Source organism: Hypanus sabinus, chromosome 4 (assembly GCF_030144855.1).
Source record: "Hypanus sabinus isolate sHypSab1 chromosome 4, sHypSab1.hap1, whole genome shotgun sequence".
NCBI classification, from domain to species: Eukaryota; Metazoa; Chordata; class Chondrichthyes; order Myliobatiformes; family Dasyatidae; genus Hypanus; species Hypanus sabinus.
In genome coordinates, this window is record NC_082709.1 from 47,892,386 (window position 1) to 47,907,991 (window position 15,606).

At 40.2% G+C, this 15,606-nt stretch overlaps 1 protein-coding gene across 3 annotated transcripts in view; it reads right to left on the reverse strand.

Moving 5' to 3' along the window:
* LOC132392730 (diacylglycerol kinase beta) overlaps positions 1-15,606 on the reverse strand; it is a 521,872-nt gene that overhangs the window by 427,031 nt on the left and 79,235 nt on the right. The window lies entirely within an intron of this gene.

Consider the following 15,606-nt stretch of genomic DNA (forward strand, 5'->3'; position numbering starts at 1 on the left):
TGGTGGGAAAGATGCTGGAGTCAATTATAAAAGAGGAAATTACGACACATTTGGATAGCAGTAGAAGGATCAGTCAGAGTCAGCATGGATTTATGAAGGGAAAATCATACTTGACTAATCTTCTGGAGTTTTTTGAGGATGTAACTATGAAAATGGACAAGGGAGAGCCAGTGGATGTAGTGTACCTGGACTTCCAGAAAGCTTTTGATAAAGTCCCACATAGGAGATTAGTGGGCAAAATTAGGGAACATGGTATTGGGGGCAGAGTACTGACATGGATTGAAAATTGGCTGGCTGACAAGAAACAAAGAGTAGCAATTAATGGGTCCCTTTCGGAATGGCAGGCTGTGACCAGTGGGGTACCACAAGGTTTGGTGCTGGGACCGCAGCTGTTTATAATATACATTAATGATTTAGATGAAGGGATTAAAAGTAACATTAGGAAATTTGCTGATGACACAAAGCTGGGTGGCAGTGTGAAATGTCAGGAGGATGTTATGAGAATGCAGGGTGACTTGGACAGGTTGGGTGAGTGGGCAAATGTATGGCAGATGCAGCTTAATGTGGGTAAATGTGAGGTTATCCACTTTGGTTGCAAGAACAGGAAGGCAGATTACTATCTAAATGGAGTCAAGTTAGGAAAAGGGGAAGCACAACGAGATCTAGGTGTTCTTGTACATCAGTCAATGAAAGCAAGCATGCAGGTACAGCAGGCAGTGAAGAAAGCTAATGGCATGCTGGCCTTTATAACAAGAGGAATTGAGTATAGGAGTAAAGAGGTCCTTCTGCAGCTGTATAGGGCCCTGGTGAGACCTCACCTGGAGTATTGTGTGCAGTTTTGGTCTCCAAATTTGAGGAAGGATGTAATTGCTATTGAGGGAGTGCAGCGTAGGTTCACAAGGTTAATTCCAGGAATGGCGGGACTGTCATATGTTGAAAGATTGGAGCAACTGGGCTTGTATACACTGCAATTTAGAAGGATGAGAGGGGATCTGATTGAAACATATAAGATTATTAAGGGATTGGACACGCTGAAGGCAGGAAGCATGTTCCCGCTAATGGGTGAGTCCAGAACTAAAGGCCACAGTTTAAGAATTAGGGGTAGGCCATTTAGAACAGAGATGCAGAAAAACTTTTTCACCCAGAGAGTGGTGGATATGTGGAATGCTCTGCCCCAAAAGGCAGTGGAGGCCAAGTCTCTGGATGCGTTCAAGAGAGAGTTAGATAGAGCTCTTATAGATAGCGGGGTCAAGGGATATGGGGAGAGGGCAGGAACAGGGTACTGATTGTGTATGAATGGCCTACTCCTGAACCTACTGTCTATTGGAATCTGGAGCAAAAAGAATCAAAATAAGCTGCTGGAAGTGTTCAGCAGGACAAGCAACTTTTGAGGAGCTATAGGGATAGCTGACGTTTCTGGTCAAGAAGCTGCATCAGGACTGACATTTATAGTTACATGCTTAGGAAGTGAGCCAGGAAGAACTTCGTTGACAGCTTATACAACTAATTTAAGACAAACATGTGTAGACAGAAGGGAAAGTGAGACGTGGGAATGAGGATCATGCACACAGACAGCATTATCTTTGATCAGTTAGGCATTGGCAGTCAAGATGACTTCAACAACACATGATCTAGTATCACTTCCTGCGTGGTTAGCTCCCAATACATCTGGCTGTGCTCCACCTTGTTTTACAAAGGAACATCCAGGCATTGTTTGCAAGCTGTGAGATGTGGGATGGAATTTTGCAGTATTACTGAGAGTGGCTTGTGTGATCCAATAGTCCACAGCAGGGGGGTGGGAAACAAAGTGCCAGCTCAGAAAGTGGAGGAATGCAGAAGAAGGTAGACGTCAGGGCCGGTTAAAACATGCAGGAGCTAAGTAATAGAGATGATAGGATGAATAGTTTGAAGTGTGTTTGTGTTTAATGCTAGGAGTATTATGGGTAAAGGTGATGAACTTAGAGCAAGAAACTATGATACTGAAGCCACTGCAGAAACTTGGTTGAGAGAAGGACAGGAATGGCTGCTTAATGCCCCAGAGTTTCAATGTTTTAGAAAAGATAGAGGGAGGTAAAAGTGGTAGGAGAAGTTGCACCATATAATCATGGTCAATATTACAGCTGTACTCAGAGGGGCATAATGGAAGGTTCGTCCACTGAATTTATATAGGCAAAACTTAAAAAAGGAAAAATGTAATCAATCTGATGAGATTGTCCTACAGACCCTACAAATAGCCCCAGGAAACTAAGGAACGGATAGTCTATTTAATATTTTAGTAATTTTTGAGTAATATCATAAATATGTTGTTTGATTAAGCATTCTTTGCTGCTTATTTAATTCATTATAGTTATATGTACGAAGTACATGAATAGCATACATCATCATGCTACAGCATTTTGCGTGCACGCTTCGCTTAAAGTAAAAACAAATATACACGAGTTATCTCTCGGCTCCCTTGCTTTGCTTTCAATTAGCTTGCATGTTTTGGAGTTATAATACAACAGTGGCAACAAAAATATAGGTTTTGAAGTGCAGCGAGATGTTCAAGTTCAAAAAAAGCAGGAACTGGATGAATTCATGGCTTCATAAACAGTGAGTACTGGATGATGATAATAATAATCATAACTTAAAAATGAGCAGAAATGGCAAGCTACATCAGAAAGATAGACTGTTCAACTACACCAGAGATAACTGGATTTTGCATGCTGAACAAAATGAGCAGTTTCTTTCTAAGCAAATAAAATAGCTACTGAAAAGTGAGTACCTATTTTGATGAGTGCATTGGATATAAAAGCATACAGTTTTCTTTAAAGTTTAAAAGCTCCAACCAAAGCAGCTGAAATGAGCTTTGCTGATATTATGAACATAATGCAGGAGCACTTAGGACCAAAACCATTGTTGATTGCAGAACATTTTAGGTTTTATATGCAGAATCAACCGGAATGGGCATCTATTTCAGCATATATGTCTGAATTGAAGAGATTGTCTGAGCATTGTCAGTTCAGTAATGGGGTTAATAATGAACTGAGAGATAACTTAGTTTGTGGAATCCTACAAGAACGCATTGAAAAACGATCCCCAACTGAAGCACAAAAGAGCAATTTGAAAGAGCAGTTAAAATAGCTGTATCAATGGAAACAGCAGACAGAGATGCAATTCAGTTGTAGTAACGAATGAAAATGAGCGTGAACAAAATTGCAACATCGAAACAGAAACCGACCTAGCCATACAAGTTGTGTTACTATTGTGGCAGGGGCTCATATACACCAGACCAATGCAGATGTAAAGGTGAAACCTGCAGAAAAAACAACAGACAATATGTCAGGCTGACAAAAATAAATGGACTGCATAGGGGAAAAATTTTAAAAATTGGAGCTTATAAACTAAGTGTGTGTTGTATATTTAATATTTCAGTAATATTTGAGTAACATCATAAATATGTTGTATGATTAAGCATTCTTTGTTGTTTATATATGGTTATATGTACAAAGTACGTGAATGGCATACATCAACATGCCACTACATCATGCATGCATGTCTTGTTTAGAGTAAAAACAAACATACACAAGTTACCTCCCATCTCCCATGTTTTGTTTTCAATCAGTTTTCATGTTTTGGTGTTACAAAATATAACAGATATATAGGCAGATTAAGGAAAGGTGTAAAAGTACTGCTCTTAATATGAACTGGGACCTTCGTAGTCCAAGTGGTTTCACTGGGGCAGAATTTGTTAGGTGTATCCAGGAGGGTTTCTTAAGTCAATATGCAGATATCCAACAAGAGGGGCTGTACTAGATCTGGTGTTGGGTAATGAGTCGGGCTAAGCGACGGTCCTTTCAGTGGGTGAGTATTTAAGGAACAGTGTTAAAAGATCAACGGCACAGATTACATGACAAGTTTGTTCCAGTCAGAAGAAAGGACAAAGATGGCAAGGAAAGAGAACCTTGGATGTTGAAGGAGGCAATTAATTTAGTCAAGAAGAAAAAGTATGAAAAGCCGAGGAAGCTAGAATCAAACACAGCCCTTGAGAATTACAAAGAGCCCAGAAAATAACTCAAGAAGGAAACTAGAAAAGCCAGGAGGGGCAATGGAAATCCTTTTGCAAGTAGGATTAAAAAGAATCCAAAGGCATTCTATACATACATCAGAAGCAAGTGGATAACTAGAGAGAGGGTGGGCCACTAAAGGACCGGGGGGGGGGGGGGGGGGGGAGGGCAGAGAAACATTTGTTTGGGTGAAGGATATGGGTGAGATCTGCAGCAAAATAATCTCATGGTTGTATGTGATGACATGTATGTACTCTGATAATAAATTTTACTTTGAAATTTAATAAGCACTTTACATCAGAATTCACCAAGAAGCGTGTCGAGGACAGGGAGATCAGTGCACGCCATGAGTATTTATATGCTAGGACATTTCAAAGGAGACAAGGTAGATTTGGATCTCTTAAGGTGCTTTAAGGTGGATAAGTCCCCAGGGCCTAATGCAATATGCCCCAGGTTACAGAGAGGGCAAGTGAAGAGATTGCTGGGGCTTTGACCAATATCTTTTCTTCCTCTCTAGATTTTTAGTGAAATGATGAGGGTGACTGATTAGGTAGTGCTGTGGATGTTGTCTACATGGATTTTAGTAAGGCTAAAATCACAAGATCCCTCGTGGGTGGCTCATCCAGATTAAGATGCATAGTGAATTGGTCACTTGGATTTAGAACTGGCTTTCTCATAGAAGTCAGAGGATGGTCACTGAAGGGACTTATTCTAGCTGAAGGTCTGCAATTAGTGATGTTCCAAAGGAATCTGTGTGGGGACCTCTGCTGCTCATGATGTATATAAATGACCTGGATGAAAATGTACTGCAGATAGGTGGGTTCATAAGCTTGCAGACGTTAAAAAGATTTGTGGTGCCATGGATTGCATAGATGATTAGCATAGATCGTAGCAGGATATAGATCAGTTGCAGATATGGGCAGAGAAAGAGCAGACTGGAGTTTAACCTGACCAAATGTGAAGTGTTGCACCTTGGTAGGACAAATGTAAAAAGACAGTACACTGTTAAAGGCAAGACCCTTAACTGTGGGGGATGAGCAGAGGGATCTTGAGGTCCAAGTTCATAGCTCCCTGAAAGTGGCTACACAGGTTGATGGGGTGATTAAGGCAGCATTGACATGCTTGCCTTTTATTAGCTGAGGCACCAAGTTCAAAACCCTGGCAATTGGATTTCCTAGTAGGGGAATGTGACATCAACCTTGAGACTCAAAAAGAAATTAGGGTTTTTTTTTGTAAAACAGCCAGCAGCTAAAAACAAAAGTTGTCCAGAGCAACAGAAGGCTTCACATACAAAGCCATGGACAGATGTGGAAAATCAATTGGAATTCACAACTTTGCATCTGGAAGTCCCAAACACAATGGAGTAGGTTATCCTAAAAAAAATTCAATTAAGCCTAAATAATACTGCACGTGTTACTGTGTTTAGCTCTAAGCTCTGTATATCTGTATTGCTGCATCGTTCTCACCAGAATGCATTATAAATTGACCTGAACGATACCTAAAATTTGGTTTAAATTATTAGGACAAATGATATAAATTGTAATAGCTCTGTACAATTCAGAGCATTCGACAGATTCACCACACTTTGGCTAAAAAAATTCCTCCTTGCTTCTGTTCCAGAAGGTCGCCCCTCAGTTTTGAGGCTGTGCCCTCTATTTCTGGAAATCCCCACCCCCAAGAGGAAACATCTGCTCCACATCCACCTAATCCAGTCCTTTCAACATTTGGTAGGTTTCGGTGAGGTCCCCACACATTCTTCTAAGTTCCAATTTTAATATTTCAGATCTAATATTTCAGAACTGAAATTGAGAAAAACGTCTTCATTCAAGGATGGTGTAAGTTGAAATGTTCATCCACAATGAATTCTAAACTTAAGTAATAGTTCAATTTTAACCAAAGGATTACAGGGCAAAGATATGTCTTAAGGAGGTACATTGGAGATGACAGATGCAACAGTAGAATACTGGCAAGAAAACAAACCAGCCTTTCCAATCTCTCCTTAACCTGAGCTATTCCATTCCACTCCACACAGCATCTTGGCGAATTTCGTCTGGGTGCAATTGGGTACAATTACGGTATATCCTTCCTGCTGTTACAAAACACTGGCTTATTGAAATATGGTTCAGATCCAAATATATTCAAGAAAATAGCTTATTTAGTGATCAATACAAAGGATTAAACAGGTTTTCATTATTAAAGTAAACAAGTCATAGCCCATCTGTTGGTCCTGGCATCAGCAAATATGAGTGTCTTCAATAACTATCATATTACTCTTGACCAAAAAGGAAGTCTGCACAGTTAATCGAAGATGCAATCAGTTCTAAAGCTAAATACATCCCTTCTATGGTTGGGAATTCCTGACAACACTGAATGTAAGGGTATTATCTCTGCCATTCCCACCATTCACCCAGTCCAAAGTGAAAACCCTTTTATCAATACCAAAGACATCCTATAAACAACATTGCCACCAACCTCTATAGGAGCCAGTTTTGAATTCTGAGTCTTGCAGCGCATAAGCAGGCCCTTCAGCCCATCACATCCACGCCAGGGGGAAAGCTCAGAAGCTTACAAAGGGAAGATTAGGCCAAAAAGTTAAGAAAATCAGTGAGTAACACAAGATCCACGGTGAGGCTACAAACTGGACACAAAATTGACATGGTGGAAGGAAGCAAAGGGTTGTAGTAGAGGCTTTCTTTTCAGACTGCAGAATTTTGACCAATGGTGTGCCACAACAATTAGTACCAGGTCCTCTGTTTTTTCATAACATATCTTTCTGATATTGATGAGAACGTGGATGCCATGATTAGTGAGTTTACAGACGACACCAAAATTGGTGGTACACTGAACAGCAAAGAGGGTTATCCACCCACAGTACTTAGATCAACTTAGAAGCTGAGTAAGGGAATGACAATGGAATTTACCTCAGACAAGTGAGAAGTGATGCACTCTGGCAAGTTAAACCAGGACAGGACATACACAGTGAATGGTAGGACCCTGGGGAGTGTTGATGAATAGACAAATCTTAGGGTACAAGTACATAGTTTCAGGAATGGCAACACAAGTAAATGGGATGGTGAGGAAGGCATATGGCCTTCATTGGCTGAGGCATTAAAAATACATGAGCTGGGACATCATGTTGTGGTTTGAGTACTGTGGGCAGCTCTGGTATCCAAACTATGGGAAGAATGTGATTAAGGGAGAGAGGCTGCAGAGGGGGGAAAAATCATCAGGACATTGCCTGAATTGGAGGGCTTAAGTTATCAGGAGAGATTGTATAGGCTAGATCTGTTTTCCCTGGAATGAAGGACGACGAGAAAAGACATGATAGTGACATTTAAAATAATGAAATATAAATAGGTCAGAGGCAGGGTATTTAAAAATAGAGGCAGACTTAAAAGGTGAGAGAGAGGAGGTACAAAGGTGATGTGAGGGGTGAATACTTCAGACGAAGTGTGGTGGGTATTTGGATTGAGCTGCGTAGTGCAAGAGCCCAATGGCAGAGGCTGAAACAATAAACATTTAAGAGATATCTGGACGGTTGTTTGAATGAGCAAGGCAAAAGGGGGATATGGAATTAATGCAGGTAAATGTGGTTAGTATAGGCAGGCATGCAGGTAAATATTCTCTGCAGAGGACACAAAAGATAGGCACGCTGACAGGAATAGATACAGTGTGCTAAAGGGCGGGTTTCTATGCCATATAACTCTTTGAATAAAAGAGAGAGGAGACTAGAGAGGGTTTTGATGACACAGGACAAAGTGATAGTTTTAAAAGCTGCAAATGCAGGAACAGAAAATGTTAGAGGCAAAGCAACAGGAGTGTTCTTTAAGTGACAGAATGGTATGAGTATTTGGATTTAACAAAGGCTCAAATCAGAGGCTACTGGGCATGAAGCAAAAAGGATGATAAAAATAGCTAGTAGAAAAAGTAATGAAGTAGTGAAGAAAATACCCTGTGCAATGGTCACAGAAGACTGGTGATACATGATGCAGAAGACAGATGTGTTATGTATTCCTATGCAGTATCACGAACAAACTATGAAATATACTGCTAATCTAAAAGATTCCAGATTAGTGTTGGTTAGGATATCGAGGTCTAATGGGAGGAAAGCAAATAAATAAATTGTTAGCCTGTTGGTGATCAAAGAGATTACATATAACAACTTGGTTGAATTAAATTGAAGCAAACTTCAATCTCAAACTCTTCAGATACATTAGAAGTCAATGAACACGATAACTTGTAGAACTTGTAGTAACAGATATCAAAATACTTTCGGCTAAGCAACAATACAATGGGATTCACACTAATTTTGACAATATAAAATTGCATATAGTAACTCATATGAATGCATTTTGCAAAACAATTTTGTTTTACAAAACATCATTTTAAAAAAAAGCCCATACTGGCTGTTCAACTGCCAAGCAGAAACGAGAATATGTAGATGTTACAAAGGAATAATGAGATAAAAGAAATTGCAACTATAGAACAAGTTGTACCATTGGCTTAGGTAAACCAGTACTCAACAGTACAAAAAAAAGATATATCAAAGTCAAGTACTTAAAAACAAAACAATCCATGATACTTTCTTCTTGTTTAAAATAAATTTGATTTTACAACATGACAATACTCTAGAACAGAACTGAATACTGCTTTCCACTGCACAACTTTATTGAACGCACAATGACATTTTGTAAGCCTTCCATCTGTTCAAATTATACTAACTGTAGTCGCCCACACACTTCCTTCAAAACATTTTATCATCCTTAACTATTCATTTTACCAATTTAAATTTTATTAAGATATCTGAAAACAGCTATTAATACAACATCGCAATATATATGTATGTGCACGTCACCTTCATGCTAAAGCAAATTTCAACAATGAAAATATTCATCGGAGTGTTGGGTTCAAACAAAGAAAATGTATTTTAGCACCCTTCATCTATAGCAAACTGAAAGCATCACACATTGACAGATTATCTAACCATTATTCCCTTTATGTAAACGTGATACATGCAAGTTAACTGTCCAAACTTCAAAAGTAGTCTAGTGATTTGTGAGCTTTCTGAGCAATAGACAAAAAAGGAAAGGGGGTATCATGAAGAAGTGTGTTACAAAATGCTCTATACAAATGCAATGTTCTGTAAATTGCGCAAACCAACTCTGAATAGGTTTTTGCATCCATCACTTCAATATTGCAGAATCAAGATCCTGATCCCACCAAAATTTCACAGATTTTGAACCGTGATTTCAATGTAAAATCACATTCAAAAAGTCTTGAAACATTCAAAAACAATAAAATAAAAAATCACCTAGAATTAACAATTAATAACATGATACATTTACACAATATTCTAAAAGCATTAAACAACTCTGCTGGTTCTACAATGTGAATATTAGGTTCTATTTTTAAACCTCTTTAGTCCTAGAGTACGTACAAGATACACAACTATCCTCCCAACAAAAAGCAGATCATACTTGGGTAGACGTGGAATCGATTCATGCTATTAATTAAAGCACTTCCTTGAAACTTAAAACAATTACACTCTCTCCTACACTTTCGTAATGATGAACTATAGCTAATAAAAGAATCAATGCCCAAATTCTCTGGATCATATTTCTGGTGTTAGGATTCCAGAAATCTCTATCTAGAAGGTTTTGATAACATGAAATTGGGAAAAAAAATGAAGTCTTGCTCTGGTCTCAAACCAATGAAGAGAAACAGTAAATAAAATGGTGATAAGGAAAACAAGAACAACTTGAATTTATAAATTGAAATTAAAATTGATTTACCAACAGAATAAAGCACTTACACATTGCATAGGAAATCGACGTGACAAAATGATCGGTACAAACCTAAGACGACATGAGCAGATGCAACAAAAAATACCAAAGCATGGACCAAGTTTTTTGTGTCTAGGAGAAGGAAAGAAAGTACAAGAGTTTAACTGAAACCATAGCTAATAATAGGGAGATGAAGAAAGATAGGATTGCAGAAAAGTATGAATGTACCAGGTGCAGTTTACTTTAATATTAATACACAATTGATCTAGTTTTTTTTCTTTGATCACAGAACTTCCCTTTAGGTTCTTGGCAGCATGGACTGGGCAGCATAACTGAAAAGAAGAGTGAATGCCAGACAACTCTTTTGATTAAAGAAACCAGCTTTATCTTGCATTTGTATTCACTTTTGTCCTGACATGTATGTACCTGACAGAATTTTAAAACAAGATAATTACCCTTCATGCACATGGGTGTGCTGAGAGGCTGGTGTGAATCCCCTATTGCTGTGAAATAGTTGGTGATTCCTTGAGCCACGTGGCTCAGCATGAAGGCAATCCCATTAAGCAATGTACAAAGGATGCCTGCAGCGAACTTGCTCTGTGTTGAGATGTAGGGCTCAAGAGCTGCACCCAGGCTGACACAATGAACACTGGCAGTATCTGCTTCTTGTATTGACACGAGTGCCTGAAGCCTTCAGTTTGTCTCATTACCTTCTGCTGGATGTAATGGAAACTGTTTTATACCACTTACTTTAAAATCTGGCCACATTCCTTTCCCCAAAAGTGCAGATTCCTCTAGAGTAAAAAGCTCAATATTGGTCATGCTCAACAGTGGTCGCTAGCCCTCGAGCTCATTACCAGACAACTGGTTTCATATATCTTACAGTACTGGAACATTAAGGTGCAGAATGATTCAAGTCACTTCCTTTTTTTCTGGACAGCTTCATGTTTATCCAGTTTTGCTTTAAAATCATCCAAGTCATATAATATTTCATTACCTCCCCAATTTATACTACTCAACTGGAAAATTCCAAATGTCACACCTTTTTTTTTAAGAAGGGAAGGAGGCAGAAGAAAGTAAAGTATAGGCTTGTTAGCCTGGATTTAGTGGTTGGGAAGACATTGACGTTCATTACTAAGGATGAGGTTTCAGAGTACTTGGAGGCACGTGATAAAGTCGGCCAAAGTCGGCAGGTTTCCTTAAGCAGAAATCATACTGGGCAAATTTGTTGGAATGCTTTCAGGAAATAACAGGTAAGATAGACGAAGAGGAGTCAATGGATGCTGTTTTCTAGGATTTTCAGAAGGCATTCATCAACGTGGTGCACATGAAACTTAGACCATAAGGCATAGGAGTAGAATTAGGTCATCTGGCCCATCAAGTCTGCTCTGTCATTCAATCATGGCCGATCCATTTTTTCTATCTCCTCCTCAACCCCAGTTTTCGGCCTTGTCCCCATAACATTTGATGCCATGTCCAATCAAAAACCTAACAATCTCTGCCTTAAATACACCTAATAACCCAGCCTCCACAGCTGTATGTGGCAACAAATTCCACAAATTCAGCACCCTTTGGCTAAAGAAATTTCTCTGCATCTCTGTTTTGAAAGGGTGCCCCTCTGTCCTGAGGCTGTGCACTCATGTCCTAGACCCTCCCACCATGGGAAACATCCTTTCCACATCTACTCTGTCTAGGCCTTTCAACATTTGAAAGGTTTCAATGAGATCCCCCCCCCCCCCCCCCCCACCATCCTTCTGAATTCCAGCGAGCACAGACCCAGAGCCATCAAATGTTCCTCATATGATAACCCTTTCATTCCTGGATTTATCTTTGTGAACCTCCTTTGGACCCTCTTCAATGCCAGCACATCTCTTCTAAGGTGAGTGGCCCAGAACTGTTCACAATACTCAAGCTGAGGCTTCACCAGAGCCTTATAAAGCCTCAGCATCATATCCTTGCTCTTGGATTCTAGACCTCTTGAAATGAATGCTAACATGGCATTTGCCTTCCTCACCACCAACTCAACCTGCAAGTTAACCTTCAGGGTGTTCTACACAAGAACTCCCAAATCCCTCTACAACTCAGATTCCTGGATTTTCTCCCCATTTAGAAAATAGTCAGCATATTTATTTCTACTACTAAAGAGCATGACCATGTATTTTCCAACATTGTATTTCATTTGCCACTTTCTTGCCCATTCTCCTAATCTGTCTATTCCATCATCTAAATCATTTATATACAGCATAGAAAGAAGCGGCCCCAACACCTGCAGACCACCACAGGTCACTGGCAGCCAACCAGAGAAGAATTATTTTATTCCCACTTGCTGCTTCCTACCAATCAGCCAATGCTCTAACCATGTTAGTAAATTCCCTGTAATACCACAGGCTCTTAACTTGGTAAGCAGCCTCATGAAACTTCTTAAACAAGAGCCTATTGTATTACAGGAAACATACTGGCATGGATAGAAAATTGGCTGACTGGCAGGAAGCAAAGAGTGGGAATAAAGGCGAGGGGCCTTTTCTGGTTGGCTGCCAGTGACAAGTGGTGTTCCATGGGGGTTGGTATTGGGACCACTTCTTTTCACATTATATCAACAGTTTGGATGATAGCTTGCAGACAATATAAACATAGGTGGAGGGGCAAACAGTGCTGAGGAAGCAAGGAGACTGCAGAAGGACAGATTGGAGAATGGGAAAAGTGGCCGATGTAATATAGTACAGGGAAGTGTATGGCCATGCACTTTGGTAGAAAGAATAAAGGCATAGACTATTTTCTAAACATGGAAACAAATCCAAAAATCCAAGGTGCAAAGGGATTTGCGAGTCCTTTGCAGGATTCCCTAAAGGTTAAGTTGTAGGTTGAGTCAGTGTTGAGGAAGGCAAATACAATGTAGGCATTCATTTTGAAAGCACTAGAATATATGAACAAGAATACGATGGTGTAGCTTTACAAGACATGGGTCAGATTACACGAGTATTGTGAGCAGCTTTCAGCCACTTATTTAAGAAAAGATGCGCTGTCATTGGAGAGAGTCCGGAGGAGGTCCAGGAGATGATTCCACAAATGAAGGGGTTAATGTATGTGGAGTGGTTGATGGCTCTGGGTCTATACTTGCTGGAGATTCAAAGAATGAATGTGGGGTCTCATTGACACCTTCTGAATATTGAAAAGCTGAGACAAAGTGGAAGTGGAGAGAATGTTTCCTATAGTTGGCAAGTCTGGGACCAGAGAGCACAGCCTCAGAGTAGAGGGATGTCCACTTAGAACGGAGATGAGAAGAAATATTTTTTAGTCAGAGGGTGGTGAATCTGTGGAATTCACTGCCACAGGTGGCTACTGAGGCCAAGTTTTGACTATATTTAAAGCAGAGGTTGATAAGTTCTTGGTTAGTCAGTGCATCAAAGGTTATGGGGTAAAAGGCAGGAGAATGCAGTCAAAGAAGATAATACATCAGCCTTGACAGAATGGTGGAGCAGACTTGATGGGCCAAGTGGAATAATCTGCTATGCTTATGGTCTTATTGAAAAATTCTGCAGTCATCACCAAATATCTATGTGCCTCATTTCAAGATGGGAAGATCAGAGTAAGATGATTGGGTCTAGGTTACTTCCTCGATGAGCTCCTGGAATAATGCCCGGGAGCAGAGATGACCAACAACCACAACATTTTCAGTATTTTCAGTATACAGTCTTGTTATCAAGGTGAGTCACTCTCATTTCACCTGTGAAACTCAGTTCTTTTATTCACGTTTGAATTAGGGCTGTAATCAGATTTGGTGTCGATGACTCTTGCCATCCTTTCTGCTAATGATTGGGAGCAGATTAACAGACTTTGGATTTCTGTCCACAAAAGTCCAACCCAGCACTATAACTGTACAAAAGCAACTTAGCTGGATAATTCTGGAGCGCGCCTTCATGTTGTTGTTTGGTCTCACTGGCTTCTGCATCCCGTGATCTCACTATTTACTTATATCATATACTAATCAAAATGTCTGAAGAATGAGTACTGTGATGGTGGAGGAAACAAAGGTGAATCATCTATTCAGTGCTTCTGGTCCAAGGTGATTGTAAATACTTCAGCATTTATATGCTCAAAAAAGGAAGATGCTATCTCCCCATTGCACTCCTTTTTGCTCAAGAGAATAATCTGTCAAACTTCTGTAGTCGCGCCCACACCCCGGAAGTAAACAGACTGAACAAAGCTGCTGCTTAATCAGTATTCAGAAATATAGCTTGATTTGCAAACTTCCAAGTAGGCTGAGTGAGTTAAACTTCAGGTAAATAGGCTAAGATGGAATTGTCACCACCATCATGAACTTTGTCAGCAGGTGTGTTGTGGACTGTATAGCATAAAGGACAATCCAAGTGTTTTTGAAGTCATGAATGAATGGGGAAATCTACTCCCTACTTAACTCTAAACTGCTGCATAAAAATCAGATGACCTGACCTTTACAAGAGATCAAGATATGACCTCCATAAAGCTATCAGAGTTACCAAGAGGCAATATCAATTCAAAATAGAGTCCCAAACCATCAGTTGTGGCAGGGCTTACATGCTATAACAGGCTACAAAATAAAGTCCAGCAGCATCACCAGCAACATCATAATTGCTTCTTGGTGAGCTAAACACATTCTATGCATAATTTGAACAGAAGGGGATTGATATATTACCACCCACCATGACAGCTTCCAATGCACCTGAAGCCACAGTCACCAGTATGGACACAAGTTTAGTCTGCTAGAGAGTGAACCCATGGAATTCTATGGCATCCCTGGCTGTGTCCTTAGATCTTGTCCAGATCAACTGGGGGGAGTATTTGCAGATATGTTCACCTCTCCCTGTATCAATTCAATGTTCCCACATGCTTTATGAAGACCAATATCATTCTGTACTTAAGGAAAGCACGGTAACATGCCTTACAAACTACCACCCACTGGTTCTGACATCCACCATCATGAAGTGCTTCAGGATGCTCCAGCTTCTCAGACAACCTCAACCCACTGCAGTTTGCCTTCTGCTAAAACAGGCCCAGCACAGATGTCATCTCCCTGGCCCTACACTCATTTCTGGGGTATCTGAACTGTAAAGACACCTACATTAGACCATTACTTATTGACTACAGCTCTGATTTCATTACTATAATTCCAAGCAAACATCACCAAACTCCAAGACCTGGGAGTCAACAATTCCCTCTGCAACTGAATGCTTGACTTCCTGACTAGCAGACTGCAATCAGTAAGGATAGGCTGCAACAACCCCACCACAATTATTCTCAGCACTGGTGCTCCAGAAGGTTGCCTCTTCAGTCCCCTGCTCTACTGTCTGTACATTCACGACAGATGTGGACAGATGCTTCGCTAACTCAAGCTAGAAGTTTGCAGATGATACCACCTTACGGATTCATATCTGAAATAATTGTGAGTCAGAGTGTGGAGCGAGATGGAGAGTTCAGTAATATGGCATCATGGCAACCTTTAGTTCAATGCCAGTAACACAGAAGAGCTGGTCATTGAAGATAGCGAGGTGGGGGGGAGAAGGAGGTAACACACATACTCCTGTTTACATTGATGGTGCTGAGATTGCAAGGGTTGAGAGTTTCAAGTTCTGAAGAGTGAAAATCAACCTGTCTTGGTCCAACCACGTGGCCAAGAAAGCCCATCAACACCTTCTCTTCTTCAAGAGCTAAAGAAATTTGGCATGACCCTGTTGACCCCTACCCATTTAAAAAAAAATTAATGCCCCACAGAAAGCATCCCGTCAGGATGCATAATGGCT